This window comes from Schistocerca cancellata, chromosome 3, assembly GCF_023864275.1.
Source record: "Schistocerca cancellata isolate TAMUIC-IGC-003103 chromosome 3, iqSchCanc2.1, whole genome shotgun sequence".
Taxonomy (NCBI): Eukaryota; Metazoa; Arthropoda; class Insecta; order Orthoptera; family Acrididae; genus Schistocerca; species Schistocerca cancellata.
Window position 1 is genome coordinate 717,852,447 of NC_064628.1, and position 22,536 is coordinate 717,874,982.

The 22,536-nt window shown below is 43.3% G+C and overlaps 2 protein-coding genes across 4 annotated transcripts in view; one reads left to right on the forward strand and one right to left on the reverse strand.

Annotated features, from left to right (window-relative positions):
* LOC126176535 (peroxisomal leader peptide-processing protease-like) overlaps nt 1-22,536 on the forward strand; it is a 1,185,809-nt gene that overhangs the window by 193,581 nt on the left and 969,692 nt on the right. The window lies entirely within an intron of this gene.
* The window catches only part of LOC126175730 (ion transport peptide), a 356,525-nt gene that overhangs the window by 24,723 nt on the left and 309,266 nt on the right, over nt 1-22,536 (reverse strand). For 2 of the 3 annotated variants that reach the window (XM_049922679.1, XM_049922676.1), the window contains exon 1: nt 10,129-10,309. The exons of the other annotated variant lie outside the window; for it this stretch is intronic. The gene's annotated coding sequence lies outside the window, so the exon portion shown is untranslated. Of the gene's footprint in view, nt 1-10,128; nt 10,310-22,536 lie in introns of those variants that run through there. 3 annotated transcript variants of the gene reach the window in all.

The following is a 22,536-nucleotide window of genomic DNA, read 5'->3' on the forward strand; positions in this document are numbered from 1 at the left end:
AAAATCGAGTGTGTTAGCAAAATGAGACGATTTTATGAAAAGTACAGCGAGGTTACAGCCTAAACCGACCGTAATAGTACGCAGCTGCACTCGACAGTGCGTGATTTACCGTCTTTGCCAAGGAGACTTTAATGAGGTAATAATTACAGTCACACTTTTATAAACGACTACGGTAATATACAACTTTAGAGAATTCAGTATTCCATCGGCACTTGGAAATAGTGTTATTACATCGTATTGTTGGAGAGGATTAAAACGAAGTGGAAAAGTAATCTGCTTGTGTAATTCACATGAAATTGGCATATCTCGGTACAAAGTTATTTTATTGTTTCTGTGATGTACTGCTCGGAACTATAAAGTCATTACGTATATCAACAAGAAGCTTTTCCTTTGAGCTAAATTCATTCTCTATTTTTTGGCCGATTTCTGTTAAGTGGCGGAATCATAGGAACGCGATAAATTCTACACGAAGTGAAGATCACTTTGTCACGACTCGCTACTGAACCATTACAAAGTGGTAATGTTTCTTCAAAAACGGCTTTATTGCTCAATGTATCTCTTGATCAGCTCATCTGAAGACTAGATAAACTGACAAAAGAAGTTTCACAAATTCGCTTAGCTTTTGATAACAAGCTTTCCTTTGATAAGTTTATCGAGAAAGCCGATATGTGGCACTGTCATTTATGTTAACATATATATCTTTCGATGGTTCTAATCTTTTTTGCGCATTTACAACGATTACACGCTTTCATACGTGTTCTGCAGGAATCATGACGGTTTATGTGTGATTGTTTTATCTTATCAGAGGCTACTCTTCGTGATGGGTTTCTCACGATGAATTTGTTCGCACGGTGAATGGGATGCTGCTTACGATAACACTACAACTGTTCGCCACACGTGCTGTAAGTGATCTGATTTTATGACTTCCTGATCCTTGATGATAGCCGCACGATGAAAAATTTTAGTCGGAAACGTAGCATTAGACATAGCACATAAATGCTCAAACGCTCATTTAGTGCGACTGTTCAAAACTTTAATGAAAACATTTGTTCGCTGAAGTAGTCATAAAATACAAGAATATGTAGTTTTCCTGTACTTCTTTAGAGAAACGAGATCAGACACCTTATGTGCCATAACACAGTTTCCGTGCAAGAATCTGTGGAGACTGCTTTGCGGGTATTCCCTGACAGTCGAGTGCCAACATAATGCGCTGCTGTAAGACCGCCAGAGCACGCTCTGGCTGCACGAGGCAGACCAGTGCTGCCTACCAATAGAGAGACCGCAGTAGCCCGTCTCCGTCATTCCAGTTCTGATTTCCCCAACAATACGATTTTTTTTAGCAAAACCATTCAAGAAACGCTTTATGCCACCTTGTATTATATCTTCTCTGCGGTGGAGGTAGGTTTTTTCTCAGTCCGCACTTTCTTGTGTCTATCAGTTGTAGCGATTACTACGGAGCAATGGACTTGCAAAGTCCTAATTACGACGAGCGACATCTTCAGTGCACCAGTTGTAGTGCAACTTCGTTCGAATGCAGAACTTGTTTTTTGAGCGCACCTGTGACCAATTCGTTTTCTGCCCCTTGTTCTTTCGAGCTTGTACAGGTATTCTAATGACATCGATGGTGACAGTATGTTTGACTCGAACCTTCATCTGTGACAACCTGATGGACGTAACGACTAGTAATGATATCTTAGAGCCGTTCAGAGTAAGCTCTTGAAAAGGTGGTTACTATTTACGACTTGAAAGCATGACTAACATTACTTGCCTCGTAAAGAGATAGAAACACTGTTACATATCTTATGGCTTCTTCTTTTTATTCTTCTCATTCTCAGTCTTTTTCTCATTTTTATACAAAAGACTTAGCCGAAACTTTGACATCGCTCTAAGCAAGTAAATTGTATGGCATATATGGCATGGTTGGCTGGTAGAACTCTAGGGTTAGATTCAGCGGAGGAATTGGAAATGTTTTCTTTCTTCACAGACGTTGGTACCTTCCCTAGGCAGAGTGTGGGTGCTGTATAGTGAGCGTACATATTGAGTGTAGGTGACAGTAATGGGTGTGTGGGCTATTCGGTAGTTTTGGTATACTACATAAATGACGCAGCAAATGATAGAATTGCCAGTAGTATTGGCAGCATTGGCAGGGAAAGAAACATAAATGAATGCGTGAGAGAGGAACAGGGAGCGGACGAGGTCTCTTTGTTTTTGTTTGTTTATTTATTTTACACATAATTAGAACCACACATTATTCAGTGTTAGTCCATTGTGTATTTTATATTCTTACTAAATATAAATTGCGTTTTATAATTTTAAAAAAATAGCTCCTTACGTAGATTCGGAGTTTCTATCTAACGAAAACAGTTACTTTTGATGTAAGTACAGTTTATATGCACAAACACAAACAATTCCATATAATTATTATTTTTTGTTGAGGAAATTTCATTTTCTAGCACCATGTGAGAAACCTGTGTTTTGTGTATTTTAACAACAACGTCCTTCTATTTCACGTTACAAATCAGCAGCATTAGAATAAAACCTGAACTAAGCAACGACATTTTCAATTTTGCTATAAACACTTTGTTTTTAAATAACAGACGGGAGGATAACTAGGTAGAACAAAAATGTTCCGTAGGTTATGTGGCTCTGTATATGTCCTCACTCACTTTCTAGACATGTCACCACTTCCGCTCAAACGCAAGCAAAGTGATCGAAATGAGGTACCGCCCAATAGGTATGCAACACGCCTAACGTACGATTAACGCGTTTGCGAATTTAACTGACCAAAGCTACTAGGAAAACGACTACAGTCTACGCTTACTTAGGTAACCTACAGTAGATTTGCAGCTCTAGTGCAGTGTAGTGTCATTTTTGTGTTGTGTGAGGTTGAGAGGAGGGTTGGTGAAACCCGGTATTGGCGCACAGCCTGCTCCTCAGTGGTGCCGCCAAACATAACATCCTCGTCCCACAGTCGGATCACCATCACATGTCATCACTCTTTGAGACACTGTGGACAGGTTTGGAATTTATCCAGGGACATTGCCATGTATCCTTGCCAGCATAATGCTACCGATGAAAATTTTTTGCACTGCCCGGGGTTTTTCTTTCATTTTGTTCGTTGTTGTTCTCGTTATTTGATCTGGGCGGACGTAACATGACACCATTCAAGTTCATCGTTAAATGCTCAACTCAGCTCTTTTATTGCTGAGCGCAGCCAGCCCTCTGACCGAACACGTTGAGTTACCGTGCCGGCTACGACGTCGGCTACAGAAGCGCGTAGAATCGCTTTTTTTGTTGCGTTGAGGGAGACGAGAGATGGACAAACCATTTTTTTCCCTTGGACTGAACGATACAGAAAATATTATCTCGCATTCCGAACAAATTTCCGCCGTTTGGGTATGAATATCAGGACGAAACGTTGTACATTGTCAGTTTGTTGAGCGGCTACGTGATAAGGCAGGACTTTCACTGGGACTGAGAGCGAAGCAGTGCCTCAGAGGTTTTCTAATTCAGAGAAGTGAAGAAGCGGGGGAGCGCGCTTTCTCTGCGCATGGACGGGAGCCAGCGGGCCGGCGCGGCGCTAGCAGACAGCCTGGCGACGGCCGCTGACGCCGGCCTACCTGTTGCTCCGCCAGAACACCTCGCCTCACCTCTCGTCTCTCGGGCGCGCTCGGCCTTATCCTACAACGAGGGGCCGGACGCGTGATCGTTTCCACTCGTATCTGCCAACCGCGCTCACCTCAGTTGACATTTATTTCCGATGGGAATTAGGCCTAGTGGACACCTGGAAAAATCAAGGACGATAGAATACGTCCATCTAAATCTACAAATATACTCCGCAGGTGGATGGCGGAGGGTACATAGTAACTGTGTCACAAGTTCCTTGTGCTATTCCATTCTCGTAGTGAGTGGGGAAAGGTGACTCTCTATATGCACCTGTACAGGCCTTGACCTTTCTTATTTTATTCTCATCGTCACTATCCGAAATGTACGTTGGTGGTAGCATAATGATCAAACAATTTTATTGGTTGGTTCAAATGGCACTGAGCACTATGGGACTTAACATCTGTGGTCATCAGTCCCCTAGAACTTAGAACTACTTTAACCTAACTAAAATGGTTCAAATGGCTCTGAGCACTATGGGACTTAACATCTGAGGTCATCAATCCCCTAGAACTTAGAACTACTTAAACCTAACTAACCTAAGGACATCACACACATCCATGCCCGAGGCAGGATTCGAACCTGCGACCGTAGCGGTCGCGCGGTTCCAGACTGAAGCGCCTAGAACCGCGAGACCACCGCGGCCGGCTAACCTAACTATCCTAAGGACATCACACACATCCATGCCCGAGGCAGGATTCGAACCTGCGACCGTAGCGGTCACGCGGTTCCAGACTGTAGCGCCTAGAACCGCACGGCCACACCGACCGGCAAATAATCTTATTCAAATACTCTTTCTCTAAATACACCTAACACGGTTTCGCGAGAACTACGTCGTATTTCTTCAAAGCACCCCATTTAAGTTCCCCAGATATTATTGTTACACTTTCGTATGAGCTGTGAATTTTTTTCGATGTCTGTTGCCGTTCCTTCTTGGTAAAGTCTCGAAAAAGTGGGACAATACTCGAAAATTGATCGTAGTAGCGTCTCGTATGCGATTTCCATTTGAGATCCATTGCAACCCTTCCAGCATGTGTAATTCTTCCACTCGCATTCCCTGATGCTGATTTCACGTAATCGTCTCATTTCAAGTCACTTCTTAGCATTACTATACGAGATGACGATTTTAAGACGTTCACGAGTAACAGAGTTCGGTCTCGTCAATCTTCAATAAAATGATCACGTAATTACGCATTCAAATTCACAGTCTTGTTCAGGACTGTGCCGAGAAATACATTTATCTCTTCTAATGAAACAGCTATCTTTGAGAAGAGAATTGATTTGTTGTTGTTGTTGTTGAGTTACATTCTGTATTTTGTCCGCTGCATATACATTTCTTACTGTTACAATTTAACGAATGAGGTTGTTCGTGAATTCCTATCCTCATTACGATAAACCTTTCATCTACATGCTGCATTCTTCGCTAACTGCAGGTTAACTGGAAATTGTTTGACTGCGTAGAAGAAGAGATGCTTCTTGTTCAGTTTCATAAGTAAACTCCCTTTTGTCCTCCGTGTCGTGAAAACCCCACTACGCAATATCAACATCTACATCTGCATCTTACTCTGCATAACACGTAACGGAGTGTGGCGGAGAGTACCCCTGGTACCGGTAACTGATCCACTTGCGAATGGCGCGTGGGAGGAATGATTGTGGGTAAGCCTCTGTATTACCTCTAATTTCTCGAATTTTCTTGTCGCAGTAATTTCGCGAGATGTGTGTGGGAGGAAGTAATATTTGCCGGGAAGTGTTCTCTCGAAGTTTCAATAGTATCCCTCTACGTGATGCACAACGTCTCTCTAACGTCTGCCATTGGCGTTTGCTGAGCGACTCTGTAACCCCTCGCGCAACTAAACGATCCCGTGGCGAAACGCGTCGCTCGTAGTTGGGTCTTCTCTCTCTCTCTCTCTCTCTCTCTCATTCTCTCTCTGTACTACCTGGTAAAGATCCCAGATAGATGAACAATACTCAAGAAGCGGCCCAACAAGCGCCTTTGACATCAGTTCCTTCGTGGATGAGTGACATTGTGACATTTCATCAATATTCTTCCCATGAATCTCAGTCTGGCATCTGCTTTTCCTACCTTTGTTTTATGTGGTCACTCCACTTAACGTCGCTGTGGATAGTAACTCCTAGATATTTTACGGCAGATAGTGTTTCCAGCAATTTTCCATCAATAGTGTAGGAAATTAAACGTCTTGTGTCCGTCATCTCCACACCAGCAGAAAGCGTGCATTCGTAGCTTGTTATTGCGCCGGAGTCGATACTTTTCATGTTTCATTTTCTGTAGGCGACTTGATATACACTCGTTTGTATGCATAGCAGTGCTACTCTTTTCCGTCGAAAATCATACTCATCAACAGTGTAGCTGAACTATCTGACCGTCGGTACCGAGGAGATGGCGCAGTGTGAAGCCGAATTTGGGAGGGCGCCAATTCGAATATCCGTCCGGGTATGCAGATTTATATTTTCTGCGACTTTCCTAAATCGCTTAGGCAAATGCTGGGATAGCTGCTTTGAAAGGCCACGGCCCATTTCGTTCCCCATTCTCCCCCTAACCCGAGCTTTTGCTTGTCATTCGTATATTCTGCTCTTTCTATGTGAAGAGAAATGCAGAGAAATTCCGTGCAGCGCAGTTAATTTCCTTAGAATAGAAACGATCAATCTACCCATTAACGCAGAAAAATCGCATACTCAGCCGAACAGTGGCTTGCTGTGTGTTATTTCTGTTTGTCTTCGGGGGCCAGGTAGGGACGGCGAGCTTACTTAAAATTTACTGACTTTCAGTAAGAATACATACATAGTCTTTCTGATTTATCTGAGTGATTTACGAAAATCGCAGAACGCTCAAATCGGGATTATCGGAAAGTTATGAGATACTCAGTTAGAGCGATGACATCAGCAGTACTTCTTCTGTGACCGTTGACCTCACCCAAGGGCCGGCCGGGGTGGCCGAGCGGTTCTAGGCGCTACAGTCTGGAACCGCGCGACCGCTACGGTCGCAGGTTCGAATCCTGGCTCGGACATGGATGTGTGTGATGTCCTTAGGTTAGTTAGGTCTAAGTAGTCCTAAGTTCTAAGGGACTGATGACCTCAGAAGTTAAGTCCCATAGTGCTCAGAGCCATTTGAATGCCCTCATGGGCACCGTAATTCAAGAAAGAATTGTGTGACTATGCTACGAAATGTCCCTACAACATTACACTTGCTAAAACGTTATTAGTATTTTTAAATTGTGATATGGATGAAATGTTATGGTTATTATCTTGAGGAGGAGCTCATCATAAAGGCAAGAGAGGGAGAGAGAGAGAAATATAATTCTAGTGGAGAAGAGGGCCGCGTTTCCGTCAATTTCATCCTACATCAAAGATGAGAGGCACGTCAAAAGCAGGCGGGCGTTCTGTCAGCGAATGTCAGGTGACACGTGTGTTCACTTTAATGGCAATTTTTATAGCGCTCATAGCCGACAGGCGCGCTTTGTTCCGCGTCTCTCATGACTCGGCGAGCTCACAATCGACTTACATTTGTGGTCACATTGCTGACCAGCTTCCACTTTATAAAGAAGGAAAACATAGAATCAGTTCTTTTAAAAATCTTTATTCGAACAGCTCTGCATTAAGGCAGAGTATTTTTCTGAAAACCGTAACTGAGGAGCGTGCTACTTTTCCTCTCGTGCTTTTGCGGGCTTGCCAGCACAGTCAGTAATGAACTGAACGTGAGACAGAGTGAGTCGCTTGTTGTGCGGTCGTAGGCGAAAGACCTCAGAAGAACGGAGAACCAGAGACTACATTATGAGGCGCTGATCTCGATTTCTGCTGACCAGGAAGACTGCATCTGCCCCTTCATGCGCTAAATACCGCAGAAACAATTAGTCGTGAAAAAACTATCTGTGTAACTGATGAAGACAATGGAAAAACTGTACCACTTAATTTAATGACCAGGACGAGAGGCTGATAATATAAACAGCGACGTTTCTTCAGAATGCCAGTTTCTGGGACAAACGGCATTGTTAGTGTTAGGAAACGAGGAAAAGTGAGTTCTCGCTGGTATGCTAGAGCTGCTGTTGCAGCAATCGCTACACAGCGTCACAGACCTCATTAGCGCGTTCTCTGCCACAGGTTTAATTAATGGCGGCAGCTTCAGAATGCAAAAGTGGTGGCTAGCCGACAAGCGGATTAACATCGCTGAGCAGAATCTGCATTGTTAGAGTTGCCGTACACGTGTGTCGCTGTTACCAAACCAGAAACGTTGCTACCGCTGTAGTCACTTTTCTCCCCTATTCGTCGCAACGCGCAACATTCCCGCCTGGCTGTACATAACGACTCCTTTCTCGACCCTCATAATAAGTAAAGACACGTACAAACACACACACACACACACACACACACACAAAGAGAGAGAGAGAGAGAGAGAGAGAGAGAGAGAGAGAGAGAGAGAGACGCTTGCTTGTGACCTCGATTTGATTACAGTCGAGTCTGATCCAGGAGAACAGTGACAACCTTTGACAATGATTATTTCGTCACTGCTAGGGCAAAATGCTGGACACAAAAACAGTGGATGCGAGAAGAGCGGTCGTGTTGGGTGTAGCGCGCAGCGAGCTCGTCACTTACATCACGCGGATGCCCCCCACCGCTCTTAAGTGACGGCCGGGCTCTTTAAAAACTGCGGACGGACCTCGACTCAGATGAGCCGCAGCGGCCAGCCTTACTCCGTCTCCTCCATTCAGTCGTCCTGTGCTCTCTACAGCATTAACAGATGAGATTACACCTCTAGGAAAACTCATAGAAGGTGAGCACGATAAATCCGACACTCCACTATTCTAACGCCTTGCCAGCGACTGGAGTGTAGCACCATCCTCACGTCAAGCCACAGATATAGCAACAGCATGAGCATTTTTTGAGATAGAAATGAAATACTGAAACCTAAATATTGCAGCATCTTCCAGAGATATTGCAGATAAACCATTATGGTACTTAGGTTCCGCTGATACTATACTTATTTCAGAACTGAACCACTGTTGAATGCTGAATAGCTGAACGACCTAAAGCTGCGAGGCAGTAAAGCGCAAGTGCAACTGGATGAAAGGGGGATACACAGCGATTAGATGCAGCCGTGACAAGCATTAAATCACTTTATATTTCTTTTGTTTTTCTGGACCGAATCATACGCGTATCACTTCCTTTATTGCTAAATCTTCCTCAGTGGCCAGTAATCTGTTACTTGCTTCTTTATGTAAAACAATAAGTTAAAATTGGAGAAACATGAGCACCAAAACTTAAAACACTGCAGCGGTGATAAGCATTAAACCATATTCTATGTCTCTGTGGGCTTTTGTGATTTCTGGGGACAGGATCTGCAAGTAAATAAAATATTGTAATTAACTAACATTCTCTGAAGGAGAGCGATCTCTGTATCAATATGAAACTGAGTAACGTTGTTTTTCGGAATTACGTATGATAATTATAAACCTTATAACGTACTTGTAACACTTACAGATCTGAAGGTGGCAATATAACTTTGCTGAAACTAGTAACTAAGATACGTATCAACTGCGATCTGTGCAGTAAAACTTATAATTTGGAAGCAGTTTTACGTTCAATGAAGTACATTTCTGTTGACAGCCGTACAAATTTGTCTGCTTTTACAGGTAAAGCTTCGCCAGTGGCCTGTACTCGATGGTCTCCTTTATAACAAGAAGTTAAAACTTCGCTAAACATTGGCGCCAAAACTTATGTACCCTGTGAAACGAGAGCGAAGCTAAAACGCTTATGTAAATATTCAAAATTACATTGTTACACCTCTCATTACAGACAACTGTAGATACTTCAGAAATAAAACAAGTGATATGCTTATGACAGTCACTGAAAAAGCGTTTTGTGTAGTCTCAAAAAGGGTTCTCGTGTTAAAAAAAAAAGACACAAAAGAAATAAATAGTACGCGTGTCGACGCACGCTACGCCGACAGTCTTCGCCAATGGCAAATATGAAGTAAGAGTATTACGGATGTTGATGATCTTTGCTTTTGGACCAGTTACAAATGAATGAAACACAATTTTCGTGCTACTCGCGTTTCGCCTTTATTCTCTGTAAGACATCTTCAGTGACCTGGAATATGACCATATTTTTGTGTATACTATTTAGTGTACATTTTAGAACGAGGGCCATTTATAACAAGTTCAAGAAAATGACATACAACGTCCCAAAATGTAAACTCAATAGTACAAACAAAAATATGTACATATTCTAGGCCACTGAAGGTGCCTTGCAGAGAATAAAGGCGAAACACGCATGGCACGAAAACTGTGATTCGTTCGGTTGCAATTTAGACGGTCCAAAAGTAAAAATTATCAAGATATGAAATACGTAGCTGAGGACGACAGGACTATAAAAGCTGAAGATGAGGTAAGAGACATACAGGTGAGGTGGCACGAGAGAACTCGATCGAGAATGCAGTCCTGCGGGACTTACCGTGGTGTTCTGCACGAGACGGCTCGAAGTACTTAAAGCGGCGGTCGGCGGGCGGGACGGCTTGCGTTAATGCTCGTGTGCGTGTCTGCTCTGCGGCGCGGGCACTCTGTCTCACAATACTGCACTCGTAGTCGCGGAGAAACACACATGCACTCCGTTCGCAGCTCGAGGTTGCTCTATCGGCGACATGCGGACCGGCGGACTGTATATATCTGGGCCGACCAATAGTAGCACGCGCTCTCCCCTGCCCCCGCTTCCCCGCCCCCTCTCCCGGCGACGTCACTAAGCGCGGGGCGTTCAAAGCAAAAACTGGCTCGAGCGGGAAAATCCAGTGACAGCGTCGGCGTGGCGTAGGAGGGGTCCAGGGCGGGGGTGGGGCAGCCGGAGGCTACGGGCGGCGGCGCGTGGCGTGTGGCGCGCTTTCCGTCGCCGGCCGGCGCGGCTCATTGAGGAGAAGAGATCGCAGCCGGCCGGCCGGGTTCCTTGACTCCGCAACCCCGGCGCCGCTTTGCGTCAGCCGCCGCCGAGCACCGCGCGGAAACTTTGGATGTGTGTCAGCGTAGAGGCAGGGGCGCGCGCACCCCCACCTGTTGCCTGCTCTCTCTGTCTGTCGCGGGCACGTCTTCGACTCCTCCAGTCGCCGCGGCACCTTCGCGTTTAAAGCCCGCTTTACACGAGCGACTTTCTAGCCAAAATCGACTACTCGAAGTGCGTGCACTTTTCGTGTCTGCTTATTAATCAGCAACCATCTACAATGAGAATATGTCTATGACGTCAATGATCTATAGATTGTGCCAAGTGTAGAGTTCTAAATTTCCGAGTACGTTGCACAGTGCACATGCGCGGAAGCGGGGAGCTATGGAGGCACCTGCTTCCGTGAGGAGTTAACCTATCTGCCGAGCTCACTCCCATTATAGAAATGGATTTTATGCTTTCGTCTCTTCGCGACACATTGGAGAAATTACGCCAGGTCCTGATATTTTTTTCCTACTAGTGTTCTCCTACAAGACACGAAACATATTAAAGCAATTATGTATTTATGATTTACAGAAAAAAAACCACGTTACGCCTAATAAGAACGTAAATAGATAAAAGTGTGTCAGTGAAAACTATTTGAACAGTGAAAAAGTCAGAATTCACTAACGAGAAAATTTTCGATATTATTTGGCGCTTAGGAAGAATAATATAAAAAGGCGCTGTTTACTATGTTATAGCTATTGTTTGATGTCTTTCCGAATATATACTTTCTCGAGCAAATAAATGTATATGTTGTCAAATGTTTGGATGACACTTTTCCTATTATTAAAAGTTCTCTGGACTTTAATGAATTTACCACACAACCTTGGACAAGAGCTTTCATTATGAATCTGCTTTGCTCATTAATAAACTCTCTTATTGCTTGCTCCTGCATTTAGTTATTGTATTTCAATTTTTGCATAAAAAAGGTAGTTCCTAATAACCTCATTTTCACCGTCGAGATACCTAACTGCACAGCAGACAACACCACACGCAATTTTGACGCTGACATGTAAACAGACTTGACTAAGTACAGGAATAAAACGCCAGGGGCGCTGCAGTCGACTCACTTGTCTCGAGTAGTGAACTGAGACCGGAAAGTCGATCGAGTAAAATGGGCTTCACACTTCAAATCCATGTAAGATTTAGGATAGATTTTAGAATCTATTTTTCACGCCTGGTATTCAGTTCTTATTGAATGAGAGTTGTTTAAGAGATGGAGGTATTAGAGGAGAATTTATTGTGGGATCCAAGAGAAACAACCTATTTTCTGTTATATCGTTTTTTCCCACGCCAGTTTAACCTGACTTTTAAAACCGCTAAAAATAATCGGTTTGTGAAATAACTGGTTTTCGGTTTTTTATTCATGTTATTTCCTGTAATAAACATAGAAAGCGAAGGAAGACTGAAAAATTTTGACTCACAGTTTAAGGCACACGGAATCAAAATATTAAATTAAATAGGCAAAAAAAAAAAAAATACTTAGTCCATCCACCGTTCGCTGCTTTTATCGAAAGGTGATAAGTGGGCAAATACTACGAAAAATCACCAGTATTCTCCTACTGATTCTAGTTTCTTGAAACTACTCAAAAATAATGTTGCAGTCGGGGATCATATCATTATTTACGCGTTACGAATAGTCCTAACGGTGAAAACTGACATTGAAGAACTCAATTTTTGGTGTCAGTTTGTCTGTTTTCAATGGCTACAAGCTGATAAAGCCATGTTATGTAGACACAGGCAGCAGATCAGCTATTTTCTATTTTTGTTGTACATTGACGAGCCAAAACATTATGACCTCCTGCTTAATAGCTATTTGTCCGTCTTTGGAACAATTCGGTCGCCGAGACGTCAATGTGAGTTCGCTGTAGTGCTCCCCAAACCACCGTAGCACAGTTCTGGTTATGAGGCACGGACAGATGTATCGCCGAAAGATGACATAACCATCGGGGAAGACATCAAGCATGAAGGCATGCAGGTGGTTCGCAGCTGTCAGCGTGTCTTCGATTACTACCGCCAAGTCCCATAGAATGTCTCCCATAGCATAATACTGCTCCCATGAGCCTGCGTCAGTGGCGCGCTGCGTATTTCGAGCCGCCGTTCACCTCGATGATGGCGTTTATGAAGAAGACCATCGACCTAATATAGCAAAAATGTGATTCGCCCGAAGAGCCGACACGTTTCCATTGATGGACAGTCGAACCCCGATGGTCGGATGCCCACTACAATCGTAATTATTGGCGATGTCGTTGGGTCAACATGTGAGCATGTAGGGATGGTCTGCTGCGGAGCACCATGTTCAACAATGTACGATGAACGGTGTGCTCCAAAACACTTGGGCGTGCACCAGCATTGTTCTCTTTCCGCAGAAATGCCACATATCACCACCTATCCTACTTTACAGAGCAGGCAAGTCTCCGAACCCCACGTTCCGTCAAGAGTCGTCGAAGTCCAACCATTTAGCGCCTAGTGGTAGTTCCACTATATTACCTCTTTCCGTAGACGCTCAGGGCAGTAGCACGTGAACATTCGACCAGCTTCGCCGTTTTCGAGATATTCATTCAAGGCTCCGCGTAATAATAATCTGCCCTTACTGAAAGCCGCTTATCCCAATGGATTTCCCCATTTGCAGCCGATACCTTCGCTAGGGGGTTCCCCCGTCCGTGTCTGCTCTGCTTACATATTTTAGTCGCCACATCACGTGCTTGCAAAGCCACAAGGCGGCATTCAACGTCGCGGTGGGCAGTGGTCATAATGTTTTGGCTTGGCTATGAATGAATTCTTGTTAAGTTTTTAATTTATTACTCTTACCATTTATTTGTTTCATGGAAACGGTAGACAAATCTTTAATCCTTTGAAGCAAATGAAGCATTGTATCTCGTTGCTATGCACTTTGTAAAAATATTTTCAGTCTAGGTTTAGTGCCATTCTTCAATACGACGGTTGTCCAGCGATGACAGCGAGAAACTGTTACATAGACGAGATGGGAGTAAGTCTTCTACAGCGAACGTACACGTGTCCCTTAAGTCACGACACACGGGAACACGGACATTATTGTCTCAGGAATAGTGTACTAATTCTTACACCATGTATTTATTTGTTGCTTGTTTCTATCGGTATTGTTATTAAAATAGCACTGATCGGTTTTTCCATTTTCTGTAACCATGCAGTATTTCAAACCAATACAGATTTCACGAATAAAAATTACTCCTTTTTTTAAAAAAAATGTCGATTTAAGTACGAGAAAAGAGCATTGCTGCTATGGCTGATTGATATTTCGGTTTTTTATTCGGTTATTAGAAAAAAATAAAAAACAACTGTTATAGCTAAGATCTAATAAATATCGAAGAGTACCATTATTCAGAACTAAAATACCGGTATCGGTTTTAACCGGCCGGTTCTCCCCATCCCTAGTTAACACACGCTACTAAAGTGAAGCCAAAGCCCGTGGCACACCGCGGCCGTGCCGTGAGTTGCCGTTCACACAGGACGCCAAAAATTATTCGTTGCGGCACAGTTTTAAATACATCTACATTGACTACATCTACATTGATACTCCGCAAGCCACCCAACGGTGTGTGGCGGAGGGCACTTTACGTGCCACTGTCATTACCTCCCTTTCCTGTTCCAGTCGCGTATGGTTCGCGGGAAGAACGACTGTCTGAAAGCCTCCGTGCGCGCTCTAATCTCTCTAATTTTACATTCGTGATCTCCTCGGGAAGTATAAGTAGGGGGAAGCAATATATTCGATACCTCATCCAGAAACGCACCCTCTCGAAACCTGGCGAGCAAGCTACACCGCGATGCAGATCGCCTCTCTTGCAGAGTCTGCCACTTGAGCTTATTAAACATCTCCGTAACGCTATCACGGTTACCAAATAACCCAGTGACGAAACGCGCCGCTCTTCTTTGGATCTTCTCTATCTCCTCCGTCAACCCGACCTGGTACGGATCCCACACTGATGAGCAATACTCAAGTATAGGTCGAACGAGTGTTTTGTAAGCCACCTCCTTTGTTGATGGACTACATTTTCTAAGCACTCTCCCAATGAATCTCAACCTGGTACCCGCCTTACCAACAATTAGTTTTATATGATCATTCCACTTCAAATCGTTCCGTACGCATACTCCCAGATATTTTACAGAAGTAACTGCTACCAGTGTTTGTTCCGCTATCATATAATCATACAATAAAGGATCCTTCTTTCTATGTATTCGCAATACATTACATTTGTCTATGTTAAGGGTCAGTTGCCACTCCCTGCACCAAGTGCCTATCCGCTGCAGATCTTCCTGTATTTCGCTACAATTTTCTAAAGCAGCAACTTCTCTGTATACTACAGCATCATCCGCGAAAAGCCGCATGGAACTTCCGACACTATCTACTAAGTCATTTATATATATTGTGAAAAGCAATGGTCCCATAACACTCCCCTGTGGCACGCCAGAGGTTACTTTAACGTCTGTAGACGTCTCTCCATTGATAACAACATGCTGTGTTCTGTTTGCTAAAAACTCTTCAATCCAGCCACACAGCTGGTCTGATATTCCGTAGGCTCTTACTTTGTTTATCAGGCGACAGTGCGGAACTGTATCGAACGCCTTCCGGAAGTCAAGAAAAATAGCATCTACCTGGGAGCCTGTATCTAATATTTTCTGGGTCTCATGAACAAATAAGGCGAGTTGGGTCTCACACGATCGCTGTTTCCGGAATCCATGTTGATTCCTACATAGTAGATTCTGGGTTTCCAGAAATGACATGATACGCGAGCAAAAAACATGTTCTAAAATTCTACAAGAGATCGACGTAAGAGATATAGGTCTATAGTTTTGCGCATCTGCTCGACGACCCTTCTTGAACACTGGGACTATCTGTGCTCTTTTCCAATCATTTGGAACCCTCCGTTCCTCTAGAGACTTGCGGTACACGGCTGTTAGAAGGGGGGCAAGTTCTTTCGCGTACTCTGTGTAGAATCGAATTGGTATCCCGTCAGGTCCAGTGGACTTTCCTCTATTGAGTGATTCCAGTTGCTTTTCTATTCCTTGGACACTTATTTCGATGTCAGCCATTTTTTCGTTTGTGCGAGGATTTAGAGAAGGAACTGCAGTGCGGTCTTCCTCTGTGAAACAGCTTTGGAAAAAGGTGTTTAGTATTTCAGCTTTACGCGTGTCATCCTCTGTTTCAATGCCATCATCATCCCGTAGTGTCTGGATATGCTGTTTCGAGCCACTTACTGATTTAACGTACGACCAGAACTTCCTAGGATTTTCTGTCAAGTCGGTACATAGAATTTTACTTTCGAATTCACTGAACGCTTCAGGCATAGCCCTCCTTACGCTAACTTTGACATCGTTTAACTTCTGTTTGTCTGAGAGGTTTTGGCTGCGTTTAAACTTGGAGTGGAGCTCTCTTTGCTTTCGCAGTAGTTTCCTAACATTGTTGTTGTACCACGGTGGGTTTTTCCCGTCCCTCACAGTTTTACTCGGCACGTACCTGTCTAAAACGCATTTTACAATTGCCTTGAACTTTTTCCATAAACACTCAACATTGTCAGTGTCGGAACAGAAATTTTCGTTTTGATCTGTTAGGTAGTCTGAAATCTGCCTTCTATTACTCTTGCTAAACAGATAAACCTTCCTCCCTTTTTTTATATTCCTATTAACTTCCATATTCAGGGATGCTGCAACGGCCTTATGATCACTGATTCCCTGTTCTGCACATACAGATTCGAAAAGTTCGGGTCTGTTTGTTATCAGTAGGTCCAATATGTTATCTCCACGAGTCGGTTCTCTGTTTAATTGCTCGAGGTAATTTTCGGATAGTGCACTCAGTATAATGTCACTCGATGCTCTGTCCCTACCACCCGTCCTAAACATCTGAGTGTCCCAGTCTATATCTGGTAAATTGAAATCTCCACCTAAGACTATAACATGCTGAGAAAATTTATGTGAAATGTATTCCAAATTTCCTCGTCAATTGAGATGGCTCGGGAAGATTTTTAATGTTATCACGTAGGTTACGGCACTGGAAGTGAGGGAAGAGTTAATTGCAAGGAAAACAAAACCAAGCCAAATGTTCGATTTCGTGCAAGAATAAAATGGTGGCAGCAAACATATGAGAAAAGAAAAACAGTCGAATTTTGTCAGTAATAAAAGGAAAACATACTGAAATCGAACTGATTATCCCAGCAATTATTGCACGTAAATCGGGACAGAATGCTGGTGTTTCGAAATACAGCCAACCGGGAGCAGTCGATGATGCCGTTCAATAGTGAGGGTAGGCTAGTGGCATCACTGTATAGAACCGACTCTAACTTTTAGTAACTTGTCAGAAAGTGACACCAAACCAGCGACGCTTCCAAAAATTGGGTGTTCACAGGTGCAACTACACTGCCATTGCAGTATGTCACGAACACTGGAGTTACTTTAGTTGTGCGTGTCAACCCTGCTTACGGCCTGATTTATCACGAAACGAAATTAAGATTTACAGATGAACGAACTCAAGATTTACAGCGGAACGAACTCGAGATTTACAACGGAACGAACTCAAACGTTGAAACTTCCTCACAGATTAAAACCGTGTGCCGGACCGAGACTCGGAACTCGGGACCTTTGCCTTTCGTGGGCAAGTGCTCTACCAACTGAGCTACCCAAGCACGACTCACGCCCCGTAGAGCACTTTCCCGCGAAAGGCAAGGGTCCTGAGTTCGAGTCTCGGTCCGGCACACAGATTTAATCTTCCAGGAAGTTTCATATCAGCGCACACTCCGCTGCAGAGTGAAAATCTCATTCTGAACTCAAACGTTCATTATATCGGGTATAGGGAAGCGCGAGCGAATAGCATTCGCTCGTGTTCGGTTCGCGATCGCGTTCCACTGGTCGTCGCTCTTTCAGGGACTTGCCTTAAGAAGTTTACAGGCTCTCTGCGTCGGCGTTCCCTTCGGTGTGAGCATTCGGTATGCTTTAGAAACCTCCTTTTCACAATTGAACTACCTCAGTTATTAACTGTGACTTGTGTGAGCTGTGCAGGAGTTAGTTGAGGTAGTAACGTGGGATCCAAGATACCCACAGCAAAAGTTGTGAAAAAAAAATCATAATAAAACGTATGGCATTCAAGTCATACTGTGTAAATAACTTTACTTTTTAATGCCCTGTAGGTTTCACCTCATTTGTGCCTTCATTATTGGGTATCTTTATTCAGGCCTGTAAAATGCAAACATAATTTATGTAGTAACGATCGGAATCGAAAATAGGCGTGAAACATTTGCTGTACTTTACAAATGTTACCCTGTTCGCTGGAGTCTTAGGTTTCGTTAGTCTTTCATTACAATACAATACAGTTTTCCATGTACAACGAAATGATGTGATTGTGAGATATGTCGACAGGTTGAATAATCACTTTTTAAACTCCTACAGAACCTAATATACTACAGATTAGGGTAATAATCACTATGGATATAACATGATTTTGAGTCTAATTTCCATTCCAGTAGTTATTACTTAAAACATGTTAGAATTATACATATCTGAGCAAGAGTATCCACTGATGAAGGTACAAATGGTCCGAAATATGTTTGAGTATTTAAAAGAATAGTTATTTGCATAGTAGGGGGGTGCGAATTTTCTTGATTGATCCTAAAAACACCGCTGACAGTACAGCTTCAAAACCAAACAATGATAATAATAATAATAATAACAATGTTCGACAGGAAATTGCCGAAATACTCAACGTCCCCACTAGGGAAATGAGAAGAAGATAATTTGAATACTTGCTTCCTGCAGGGGGAACGGAGTAAAAAGAACACAAACTCGGAAATCGGTGGAATACGAAATGTCACCAGTTGCTAAGAATTAGAATGCTTATACTGCTCGTTGGTAGTTAGTGTCTTGTTTTACAAGTTTTCTTGTAGATGCAATGAACAGCCCCCGAAAATCGTTGATATTTGTCTAGAGGAAGCCTGAGAAACTTCAGCCGTAATTTAATGATAAAAGTTCTGCCACACACGTTTCGTGGGTGCGACAAATTTCTAACATCGAAATTTTTTTCCTGTGCCGCTTTGCTTGCTTCATCACCAACAGAGTTTTCGCCATAACAAATAATTATTTCTGAATATCACAGTTTTGCATCGCTAGTATAACTAGCGTTGTACTGAATGAAATTAGTGAGCCAATGATTTTATGGCAAAAAATCTCAGAGGTCGTAGTGACGTACGCTTCGATACTCGTTCTTCGTGTTCTTTTCTGTTCAGTACAGGATAAACTCTTGTTCATTGGTACAAGGCCATGGTAGTAACCACCGGGGAATTGATACGTGAATTTGTGTTAGTTTCTGTTCGCTCCGTTGTGAACGAGACGTCACTTCTACCGAAGTCGAGACGTTATCGGCGCGCGGGATTAGCCGAGCGGTCTATGGCGCTGCAGTCATGGACTGTGCGGCTGGTCCCGGCGGAGGTTCGAGTCCTCCCTCGGGCATGGATGTGTGTGTTTGTCCTGAGGATAATTTAGGTTAAGATGTGTGTAAGCTTAGGGACTGATGACCGTAGCAGTTGAGTCCCATAAGAATTCACACACATTTGAACATTTTCTTTTTTTTCTTTTTTTTTGAGACGTTGTTGTACAACTTACGCGCAACGTACGGTGAACGGTAAAACGTAGATAAAGCGTAGATAAGCACCGTTTAATGGCAAGAAACAGGCGGATTTCTGCGTTCGACATACACGAGGATGACATTTCTTGGAAACAAAGTGAATTTCGATTCTGATACAGTTCTTCATTTCTCCGTGTCATAAGATCTAGGCATTGTGGCACTAGTGCTATTGATGAGCAGCGTTTCAATAGCCCCTCAATTTTCGGGTGTTCAGTCTGGGTGGCGGGCATTAAACTAATTGCAAAAATGTGTTCTTTCAGTTACTGGCTGAACTCGGAAGTTAGATTATCGCATTAATTCTAGATTCTTTTGTGACAGTCGTTGTCAGTGATTGACGATCTCTGCCGCTAATAATTGGATCAACTGAAGGGAAATATTTGACTGCAGTAAACAAATCAGATATAGTCCTATTTCCGAAACGAGTCTCGGCATAAATGAGGGTAACAAAAGTACCTGGTTGCCGTACTTCGTAATCTTATTTAATACGGAGCCACGGTGCTCAGCCACCGTTAATGTCGTTAACGATGACAAGAACGTGTGCATTCCTTTCTCCTGTCTCGATATCTCTAGACAGATGATCATGTTAACCGCTCTGTAGAAATTATTAACGTTGAAAAGCTAAAAAAGGACAAAACAAAAACTCACACTGGAAATCACCCTGCTATTCGCAATAATCTATGAGGAGGAAACTTGAATGAGATCTTAACTACTTCTGTAATACTTCAGATAAGCAAACAGAGACATCTGTTATCCGTTTTCTGTTATCGCAAAACTTAGCTCCATTTATTTAGAATATGCAAAGAAGGGTAAATAAAATCCATATCACATTGAAATCCAAGCAAGCCGTTATCGCCTTCCGTCAGAGGAAGATTTGTAGGACAGAATCCTGAACATTCGTCTGATTTTCTTTTTTATAGAAAGTAAAAAAATATTTATTCTTTTATTATTTTGACTCTAATTACGAGTATCTGCATAGATGTCGAAGCTCTACGGGTTCATATTCAGGCATTTTTCGTGTGGTTGTGTTTGTGACGTAGTCGGTATCTTCCTACATCTACACTGCGCTTGCCACCTTACAGTATGTGATGGAGGCTACTTTGTGTACCAGTGTCGCTCCCCTTTTTCTTGTTCCAGTCACGAATTGTTTGCGGGAAGGGCGATTGCTGGTAAGTCTCTGTGTGTGGTGAATCTTTCTAATCTCATCCTCATAGTCTTTTCGCAATATGTTCGTTGGCTCTTCCAGAAACGTAAGCTCTCGGAGGTTTAACAGTAAACGATACCGCGATGCAGAACGCCTCACTTGCAGCGTGTGCCTTTGAAATTGCAAGAGCATATTCGTGACGCTAGCCATCTCCGTGACGCTTTTGCGGTAACTAAATGAACCTATAAAGAAACGTGCTGCTCTTCTTTGTATCCTCTTTGTTTCCTCTATTAATACTACTCAGCGTGTTCCAGTTCCGTTAGGACTGTGGCTGTGAAACGTAAAAGTCAAGGATTGTGTTCACAAAATCATTGTATTTATTCAAAATAGTCTCCCCCGAATTAGTAAATAGCTAAAATCATTTTAAAAGTGTTTTGAAACAGACACTATAGTTCTTTTTAGAACTGCGTTTAGTTCTGCAGTACAGTTTTCTTGGATGTCCTCAGCTGCATCGTAATTTTTTTTTTATATTGACAGCTTCAATTTGGGGAACAAGAAGTCGGCTGGTGCCAAATCCGGTGAATATTATGGGTGATCGAGGACTGTGATCCATTCGCTGGTCGAAAACGCACACACAGTCTTCACTTCGTGGGCTGGGTCATTGTCGGGAGGAGCGGCCAGGAACCCTCCTGTCTGTATTCGCGTCGAATTCGATGAATTCTCGCCCACAAACGATAGAGGAGCCAAAAAATTTGGTGTTGCCCCGCTGCTTCACCGCCATTTTCCGCAAGTGTCGGACACGTCCTGTTACATCAGCATTCAGGACGCCTGCTGCAGTGAAGCTAGTACTGTGAGCTTCTGCACGGCTGTTACTGAATCTTGAAGGATCGTAATGCCACGACTCGGCACGAGACAGCGTTGCGGTTTGGAATTTACACAAGTAGTCGTAACGGATCTCAGAGTGATGAGCAGTGTTCAGGTACTGATAAACCGAGTGTTTAGTAAACTGCTTCCTTTGTTGATGGACTAGATTTCCTGAGAATTCTTCCACTGAATCTCAGTCTGGCATTTGCCTTTCCTGCGACTGGTTTTATGTGGTCGTTCCACTTTAAACCGCACCATACGCATATTCGTATATATTTTATTCGAGTGACCGCTTTCAGTGATTGTCCTGCAGTCGTGTAATTATACAATAAAGGGTCTTTTGTATCAACAGATTCGCAATAGATAGACGATACTATCTTTCTGATGGATAGCAAAATTCTGAATTTACAGCTGATTGCGGAACTTCTTGTACCGAAAGTTTTGAGGTTTTCCTTCTGGATATAAGACAAATGCAAAACGTATGCAGCGCGAAAGCGAGGCGTTGGCGGGCGGCCGGCGCAGGGCGGCGTGTCGTGCCTATCTGGGCTGCGATACGGCCTCGCGGGTCACGTGGTCTCCCACGCCCTGCCCCTTCATTCAGGTCTGCAGTCAACGCGGGGGTAGCTGCCGTACGACCAGTGCCTGCCCAGATCACTACCGGCTGCGATACTAATGTAATGTGTTATTCACGGAAACGACCGCTGTCACAAGCAAATGTTTTGAGTTCTACCACTGAAGTTCCCATCGTCACACGAAATGATAGATGTACGAGGGTCGTTCCGAGAGGGTCACGCAGACGCTCAACAAACTTCTGTATGAAATGTTACAATGAAGGCGCTTGTATTACCGAGAGCCTTACAAAATTCCGAGGTCCCATGACCCGATACGAGTCACCTACCAAGGATGAATAGGAGAAGAAAACGGACGATTCTGGAACATTTAACAGAACAGCTAAGTGTCTATGATGCTGACCGTTATACTACATCACAACACTTCTCTTTTATGATGATGTGCAGTAAGTTTCCTACGGTAGATGCGACAGTGTTTTGGCTGTAAGTCAAAGAAGATCATTTCCAATGGCAGGCATGCTACAACTGGTGACAACTTTTGCTGTTGTACCGCACATGTGGGTTGACTCTAGCTTCTGCATAATAATAGTAATGTAGATAATGAAGTCAGTCACATTCTAATAAAGAGTTGAATATTATCAAAAGTTGATTATTCAGCCTACGCAACAGCA